The sequence below is a fragment of the Rhincodon typus genome, chromosome 4 (assembly GCF_021869965.1).
Source record: "Rhincodon typus isolate 14 chromosome 4, sRhiTyp1.1, whole genome shotgun sequence".
Taxonomy (NCBI): domain Eukaryota; kingdom Metazoa; phylum Chordata; class Chondrichthyes; order Orectolobiformes; family Rhincodontidae; genus Rhincodon; species Rhincodon typus.
In genome coordinates this window covers 55,605,098-55,614,956 of record NC_063335.1, presented here as the reverse complement: position 1 = coordinate 55,614,956, position 9,859 = coordinate 55,605,098, and positions in this window count along the sequence as shown.

The following is a 9,859-nucleotide window of genomic DNA, read 5'->3' as shown; positions in this document are numbered from 1 at the left end:
CAACTGCTCCTTTCCCAATCTATCACCAGTCAGATAATAACCTGCCTTCCTGTTTTTGCTAAAAAAGTGGATAACCTCCTATTTATCATATTATACTTCATCTGCTACATATTTGCCATTCACTCAACTTGTTAAATCACAATGAAACATTTCTTCATCCTCCTTACAGTTGACCCTCCCACCCAGCTTTGTGTTGTTTCTAAACTTGGTACAATTACATTTTGTTCACTCATCTAAATCATTAGTTGTGAATAGCTGGGGTCCAAGCACTGATCCCTACAATTCCCCATTATTCAATGTCTACCACTCAGAAAAAGATCCATTTATTCCTCTGATCAGATAGTCATCTCTCCTACCAATGGTTAAACCGAAGTGTAATGTTTATGATTGACTACAAGGTGATGAGAAATGTCTTGTTGATTCTATGGCTGACAACTTGATTGAGAAGCCATCAGAAATAGACTGAGTACTCATATAATGAGGATAGCTCAACCTACCAGGAATGTTATTGAGCAGACCATTGGGATTCCTGAAGCAGAGATTTAGAAGCCTTCACCCATTATGAAGTTCCTCTGAGAAGGGAAGGTACTCTGAAGACCGAAAAGGTATTTGGTTTTTGGTGACTTGTATTCTCCTGGCAATTGTTTGAGTGTAGCCGTTAACACGAGCAACTATACCAGGGTATTTCATTCAGGTGCTGGAAATGGATGAAGAAAAGCAGAAAGGGACCAGAGCAGTAAACACTAGAGATTTTCTGGTGCATGACCAAACTTTGAAGGACTCTTCATCTCCATTTAATCGAAAATGTTTTTGAAAAATATGCTCCACCGCCAGATTTTGGAACATTATGATTGGGTAACACACCTTCCATCATTTCAATTACATCAGGCAGTCCATCAACTGCATGCATCATTTTTACCTTTAGCCCATGAACATCACAATTAAACACCCCCAGCAATTTCACCAATTATCATAATCACTGCTTATATGTGTCAAAAGTAAGCAATGTAATCGTGACACAAAGTATTGTTCTCATGACTATTAAAGGATGCTTTCTGTCAGTGATTCAGGAGTAATCTATAACATGATCAATAGGCAGAGCAGACTTGATGGAGTGAATGGCCTAATTCATCTCCTATATGTTATGAAGGGGGGAGATAATGTTGATAATAGTGATAATGGTAACAATTATATTAATGAAATTAATAATTACAAAGACTAATAAAAAAGTAATTATGAATGCCTGGAACAGTATAGACCAAGTGAACAGAAACTTGGGGGAGATGTAGTATAATAAGATTCATGTCAATCATGATGATGTAACTGATCACGCCACTGATATTAAGTAAGATAGAAGTCAACAGTCTAGAATGAGCAAGTGAAGTGACACTCATAGGCATGACATGAGAGCTATATTTGAGGAGCTATTGTATACAGTAGTAAATAAAAGAATGTTACAGTATGCAAGGAATCGAAAAGCCTTGGGAGCCATTCATTCAGAGTTTTCTCCTTTTCCAGCACTTTTTATCACGAAGTCTTCTGAGGTCTTACCTTCCTTCAGAGTCTTCCGACTTTTTACTCAGCTGCATCTTCATAGACTTGTGAGCTTCTATCCTGCCTTTAGAACAGCTATCTGCACATTTGGATGCCAGTTTGGACTACCTTGGGTACCTGAATCAGAATCCCGAGGCTGCTTGCTAATTTTCCTTAAGTAACACTCTTCAATTCCTTATATCTTGTAACAGTCCTTTATTTAAATTTGTACATGGTAGGTTATCAAATACAATTTTCTGGGGTAATGTCTATAGACCTCTATCTTTACATATTCATTCTAGACCAATATCTTCTCTCTTACTGATGTCAGAATCATGTGATCAGTTACAAAACATCATGTTCTACACAGATCTCATTATGATACAATTAATCTTTGCTGAATAGGTTATTTAAAACAACTAAAGATGTGTTTGTACAAGTAAACTGTCCCACACTTTTGTTTGAAGTTAGTATTTTCTGTGGTTCTGATAATTGTTGTTGATTTTCTCCACATCTGTATGAATGGTTATCCTATTCTGTCAGCTCAATGTACAAGAATTAAATATATTCTTTCTTTATCCATATCTGCCCTTTCTATCATTTCTTGAAAGAATTTGGAGAATGAGAAGTTGGTAAAATAGTGACCTTCCATTTTCAAATCGGAGGTAACCTTTATTTCTATATATGTTCCAAAAGTGTTTCTGTTACATTTTTGAGTAAAAATTCCATTGTGTTCCTGCCACTGGTGCTAAGTTCACTGGCCTGTAGTGCCCTGTACTAGTTCGTCAATCCTTTTATAACCTAATATTGACATTATCTGTCAGTGAGTCTTCTGACACTCTTCCTCTTTTCAATGAATTTTTATACGTACGTCTTAGTGCCTATGATATCTGTTCCTCATTCCAGTGCTTCACATTTATTTTTCAACTGTGAATCTATTCCAAAGCTTGAAAGTTGCAGTGACCTCTCAAGGACTGGTGAAGGAGTGGTAGAGAAGGCCTATGTGAGCAGGGAGTGGGAGTCAGCCATTACTGCCTTGGAATATGCGACTCCCATCTTTCAGCTTGTGAGCCCATTTGTGTTCCCAACTTTGGGAAGTCCTGTCCAAGTCAATTTGAATAGATATGGTGGGATGCTCAGAAATATGGAAAATATCAGAAAACAACATCAGATTGCACCCCAAAGGAAAATGCTTGATTCATGCAATATCATTGGGCAAATATGTGAAGTCTTAAATTTATTAATTAAAAGCTTTCAGTTGCATCTTTCTGTTACAAGTTTTCTTAGAACATAGGTGGTGAGAATTTATAGACATAGTATAATGTATGAATGATTTCACATTTTATCATTGCCAAGTAGCCAGGCAAGACTCCTGATACAGCGTAATTGACAATTTATTGAATAAAACTGGAGTACATGGGAGCGCATATTGCTATTTAGAAAATATTGACCATCTACACTGCATTGAAATACTCTAACATGATTATATATATAAATATATATTATGTATTTTACATATTAAAATATGTCCCTTGTTTAGATTACAAAAGAATATATGAATCATGGAAACAAAGTAAATTTGATTGAAGCATATTCATGCCTGGCTATAGTGCTGTGATGAAAGATTGAATGTATTTGGTTTGAAAATGAAAACTCCACCAGCTTTATTTCAAAATTGAAAGTGTAGTCCAGAATTTATGATGCATCTGAATCACTCCGTGGTCTATCGGTGGCTGTCATTTGATATGTGGGTGATGTCTGCTCAGGGTTGCTTATTTCTACTCTGAGTCTCCATGTGACTTAAACAGGCTGATCCTCGACGCACCTACACATAGAGACACTAGATAGGATGTCATACAGGGTAGTGGGATTCAGATTTATTTCTTTTTCTTTCCTTTACAGCTGTTGTTCAGCCTTATTTGAAGTGAAGGGACTGAAATTAAGATACAGCTTGATGGACAAGTCTTTGTCTCCTTTCTGAATACCTCATTCCATTATTGAAGCTGACGGGCTTGAAGGAGAACTTCAGAGTTTCATTTAAACATTTTCTTTATCCTCATTAGGCATGCCAACTCATGACACTATTGCTCATGATGAAAGTTGCTGCAACTATCCTCTTTAAGTGTACAAACGTACAGGAACTGCTTGATCTATTATAGGAGAGGAAAACCACTTTCTGTTCTGACTAGTAAAGCTTTTTGTCATTTATTGCATGTTACTAACTCATCACAGATTACATTGATATGATAGATATTGTTAAATACATTGTAGAGCAGATGTTCTCCCTTGTGGGGCAATTTAGAATGAGAGGTCATTGATTTAGGATAAGGAGTAACAGATTTAAAACAGATGAGGTTCACTACCCCAGAATGACACTGAGACATTGAGCAAACTTAAAGAGGAGATAGACAGACTTTTAATTAGTAATGAGTCGAAAGATTTTGAAAAGCAGGCAGGAAACTGGAGTTGAGGCTAAAATGAGATCAGCCTTGTTTGAACCAAATAGCAGAGCAGGCTTTAGGGGCTGAATTGCCTACTCCTGTTCCAGGAGAAGTTACCTTGTTAAAGTCTTCAGAGACTTTAAAGAGGACCAAATGTTATGTCTCACATTTTCAAGATCTTGAGCTGTTCTGCCCACAAGTGCACATGACATCATTACAGTGGGCCTTGTTTATGGCACTCCTCACCATTAAACCTTTCAAACCCATTATTTAATACTCAAATAAACCATTGGCCATTTAAGAGAACAAGATCCAGCTATCTGGATGCAATGTCTAATGACTGGAAGTTGATTTTGCCTGAATGTTTGTAAATCTGGCTTCAAGAAGGACAGCAGCATTAGTTTGACAGTCCTCGCATTAAATCGCTGTTGGAATTTATCTAGCAGTACAGCAGTGTGATAAAAAGTAGCTGGTTTATATACTGGCATTTTTGTCACTTTGTCAAGGTCTTTGCTTGTAAACACTTGCTGATGTAGTTTGTAGAAGGCTGAGCTGGTTCAGCTAAACTGGTGTTCGATCTCCTCATCAATGAGTGAAGAAACAAAATAGTCAAAAAAACACAGCTCAGTATCACCGGTCCAAATCACAAAACTAGTTGTGTTAGTTTCACAATCCTCTTGATTGTTTGGTGATGCCTGGACGTTAACTACACAGCGACGATCAGTCTTTAGTTCACTGGTTGATTAATTAGACCCTGAGGTCTTTCTTTATCCTTTGGGATTTAGAATTATTTATTTCAGCATCTCTGAGTGTAGTTTTCCTGACCTTTCAGCAGAGAGAAAGAGTTTGATGCAGCTAATTCCTGGAGTTTTCTGTGCTTCTATATTTGTATTTTCCCCAGAGTCTATGTTAAGTTGCAGCCAGACCAATCAGAGGGCTTTTGCTGTGCTGAGCTCTCCTGAACCCACAACTGATGGTGCCATTTTGTCTGTACTCATAAGTATCATTGTCTCATGTGCATTTTTTTTTAATTCATTCACAGGATGAGAGCATCAATATCTAGGCCAGCATTTATTGCCAATCTCTAATTGCCCAAACAGCAGTTAGGAATAAACCACATTTGCTTGGGGCTGGAGTCACATGTAGGCCAGACAAGAATAGAAGTTTCCTTCCCCAAAGGACATCAGTGAATCAGATGGGTTTTTTTGACAATCATCAATGGATTCAAGCTCATCATTTAGTATTCAAATTGAATTATTGAAATCAAATTCCAACATCTGCCATGGCAGGATTCAAACCTCAGTCCAAGGAACATTACCTGGGTCTCTGTATTAAAGTCCATTCATAATAACACCAGGCCTTTGCCTGCCTCAGTCAGCTTCACTTGTTTTTGAAAGTTACAACCAACTACTTGTACATTATCCCCTTTTAAAGCAGTATCCGTTTTTCTCATCTTCAATCTGAAGTACAAAACTAAAAGATACAGTCTCTGATATTTGGTCACCCAAATCTTTGACTTGTGATTTACTGAGTCAAATGGTTTGGTCAGGTCAGAAGGCTTTCTGGCATTCTCAGCATTTGTCTTGGATTTGTCTGGCAACAAAGGTCATATTGGAGGTTAACAAAGAGAACACAAATGACCTCCAAGATGCAAGTAATATTTCACTTTTGAGACATTACCAAGACCTGCAGCTGATGCTTGGTTCCTTGTTCATGGCCACAGTGAATTTGACAGCCATATTGGTGAGCTATACTGAAAGATTTTCCTCATTAAGCACACAGATCTCTGTGACCATCTGGATAGGTATACGCTTCTCCAGCGTTGGTTCTCAATCATCACACGGTAATCATTTCTTCATTTATTCTTTCATGAGATGTGGGTATCACTCACAGGTCCGACATCCCCATGCCTAGTTTCCCATGAACTACATTACTTGCAAGGCCATTTCAGAGGGCTGGTAAGAGTCAATCAAAATGCTGTGTGGCTGGACTTACATGTGGGCCAGACCATGTAAGAATGATAGATTTTCTTTCCTGAAGGACATGAATAAACCATACGGGTTTTCACACTTTCAATGATAGTTTCACTGTACTATTCCTGAGACTAGTTGTCAATTCCAGATTTGTTAATTGAATTTAATTGTTCCCAGCTGCTGTAAGATTTGAACCCATGTTCCCCAAGGGATTAGACAGGCTCTCAAGATTATTAGTCCAGTGATATTGCATTACAACATTGTCTCCTTATCTTAGATATTGGATCCTATGCTGAGATTACATACTTTATTGTCTTCTTACTCCTTGTTTTTCTGTCCTGCCATCCTGATGCTTGGCGTTTTGCCTTCCTGTGGACACTGCTGACATTGTAACTGCATCCAAAATTTGAGAGTTGAACACTCATTGTATTCTGTGGCCTTCTTTGTGTTCTGGTAGCTTATCTTTGGAAACTTAGGTTCCTGTAGTGACACTAATGACACATACCCCCTACCACTCTCTGTACTGCCTCAGTGCTCACTGACCACTGTCCTCATACTCCCTTGCTGACCCAATGGCATTTGCATGAAAGTGTCTAAGTAATTACATTCCCCTTCCTTGAGACCTCCTCTACTGTTGAGTTGGACAAAGCTCCTTATTTATCTTGTGCAATGTATACAGTCTGTGTCCTTCCACATGTGCCCCTCAACTCACTCTCAATGAGGGATTTCATAGGCATCCTTGCCAGATTTGCAGGATCTTGGTGCTACCCTCTTCATGCCCTCGTCAAAGTCAGAAACTTGATTGAAAAAATTATAAAGATTTCAGTAAATAAAGTATTAACATATAATTTCTGATCCTTCTGGGGCTGATACATGACTACCAGGAGTGAGTATTACTCCAGTCATGTAATTTCATCTATTTGAATGTTTTGAACTGAAATGCTGTTGATTAATGCATTCATTGCATTAAGTACATGTGAAAATACTGAAGGGACTAGTCAGTTCACATTTATCCCTCTCTCCATTTCTCGTTGAATATTGATTTTAGTTCCAGAATTGGTTGGGATTGGTCTAATGAAATAAACCAGTCTCAAATCAATAATTATTTATTTAGACAATCATCATTTAAGATTGAGGGAATTAAGATCTAAGTGTTGTGGATAATTCATAGATTCACAACTATGTTTTGGCTCAGTTCCTTCAGAGGAACTGAAGGACTAATGAAGGTAACGTGGGGAGTCCAAAATTTACAAAAATGCTGGAACTACTAACAAATGGATCTCCATCTGGAACAGAAAAACAGATTACTGTTTAAAACCATCCATTATCCATTCTGAGTTAGGTTCACATCTGAAATAATCAGGAGAGATGGCAAGAACTGCAGAATTTGGAGCCAGAGATAACGTATTGTGGAGCTGGAGGAAGACAGCAGGCCCGGCAGCATCAGGGGAACAGGAAAGTTGATGTTTCGGTTTGGGACCCCCTGCTCCTCTGATGCTGCCCGGCCTGCTGTGTTTTCCAGCTCCACACTGTAAAATAATCAGGATCTGGTTTCCAAATCCCTGACCTTCACCGCCAAGTTCTGATGTTCAGAGTGTTGTGGCAACAGTGCCCTATCTAATCCTTAAAGTTAAGCTAATAAAGGTAAAGTACTGCTGATGCTGGAGATTTGAAATAAAAACAGAAGGTGCTGGAGAAACCCAAAATATTTGGCAGTCTCTGGGGAGAGAAAACAGTCTTAATGTATTGCATCTGGTATAACTCTTCTTCAAAACTGAAGGGAGTTTGAATATCATAGTTTTTATGTTGACAAAGATAGAGGAGTAGCAAGTGCAACGAATGGTGAGGGTGTTCAGAGCAATAGATAAAGGAATTGCTAATTATAGTAAAGGATTGAGATGTGAGTTAATGCTAAATGTAAATAGTAGAAAATATAACATTTGCTAAGAGCAAAACAATGCAAACCAGCTTAGTTAGGACATTGTAGAAGGTCTAGGGACAGCAATATGAGCTTGAGAGCAGGATGGTGTATTGAAGTAACAAGCAACTGGAAGGTCACAGTCATTCTTACAGACAGAGAAAACATTCCACAATGCTGTCTGCATTTGGTTTCACTGAATGTAAAGAGATAGCTTTGTGTGCAGTGATAGCGGTAGACTAGATTGAAAGAAGCATAAGAACTGCAGGTAAAATGTTCTTTCACCTGGAAAGGCCTTGGACAATGAATAAGGAGAAGACAAAAGAAAAGTTAAAATCACACAGTATGTGATTGAATATGAAGGTGAAGGGGGTGGGATGTAATTAAGTGGTGTTCAGAGTAACAGGAGAGTGAAATAGGGTTTTTTTAAAAAATTCATTCATGGGGTGTGGCCATCACTAGCTAGGCCTGCATTTATTACCCAGCTCTTATTGCCCAGAGGACAGTTCAGAGTAAACCACATTGCTGTGGATCTAGTCACATGTAGGCTAGACCAGGTAAGGACAGCAGATTTCCTTCCATAAGGGACATCAGTGAACAAAATGGGTTTTTCCTGACAATTGGTAATGGCTTCATACTTAACATTAGTCACTTATTTCCAGATTATTACTGAATTCAAATTCCACCATCTGCCATGATGAAATTTGAACCCAGATCATTACCTGGGTCTCTGGTTTACTAGTCTAACAATGATATGACTGGGCAATCATCTACTCTCTACTATTGAAGAGGGAACAATCCCTGTGAAATGCTGACACTGGGGTGGAGGGGAAGATTTGTTTGCTGGAGGTAGAGGAAATTATGGAAGATTATTCTTTGAATGTGGAGACTGGTAGAGTGGAAAGTGAGGGCGAGAGGAACCCTATTACCTACTGTTGTTAATACCTAGACTTCAGGGATTAAGCTATGAGGAGAGAATGTACAAATTAGATCTATTTTCTCAACAGTTTTAGAAGGTTAAGGGGTGATCTGATCAAAGTCTTCAAGGTGCTAACAGGAAAAGATGGGGTAAATAAAGATAAACTATTTCTATTGGTTGGAGATTCTAGAACTAGTCTGAGAATTCAGGCTAAACCACCCAGGATAAATGTTAGGAAGCAGTTCTATACACAAAGGGTGGTAGATGTTTGGAATTCTCTTCTGCAATGACAGTGGATTCTGGATCAGTTGTTGATTTTAAATCTGAGATAGATAATTTTTTTGTTAAGCAAAGGTATTAAGGGAAAAGGGCCAAAGACAGGTACATGGAGTTAGGCCATACATCAGTCATGATCTCATTGAATGGTGGAGCAGGCTCGAGTGGCTGAGTAACTTACTTATGTTCCTATGTTCCTATGTATGGGAGGAAAGGGAATATCAGAAACCAAAGTGAAATGGGTTGGACATGACTAGGTGGCAAATTGTGTAGATGTAATTGTATAGTCTCCAGTAATACATGAAGAGAACATATGAAACAATTAGGAGATTTATTTAGCAGTTACAGGTAAATGGCTTGGTAATAAATTTTGCCATAAGTGCGTTCATGGAAGTGAAGTTAACCTACACATAACACATTGTAGGGCAACGGCAAGTGTTGCTAAGAGCTGTGAAAGTGAAGGCTATAGAGAATAGAAGAACTCCCCAAATAGGAATCACAAAATTCCTGGGGATTATATAGTTTTTATCAGAAATTTATGCCTAATTTCACCACAATAGCTGTACCATGAGCAGATTTGTTCTGAAAACAGATAATAAAAGGTCAAAAGAGTGACAATCAGCTTTTGAGAAACTGAAAGAAATATTAATGAATGAACTGGTATAGATTGTATCAGAGATAGTAGGAACTGCAGATGCTGGAGAATCCGAGACAACAAGGTGCAGGGCTGGATGAACACAGCAGGCCAAGCAGCATCATAGGAGCAGAAAGGCTGACGTTTCGAGCCTAGACCCTTCAT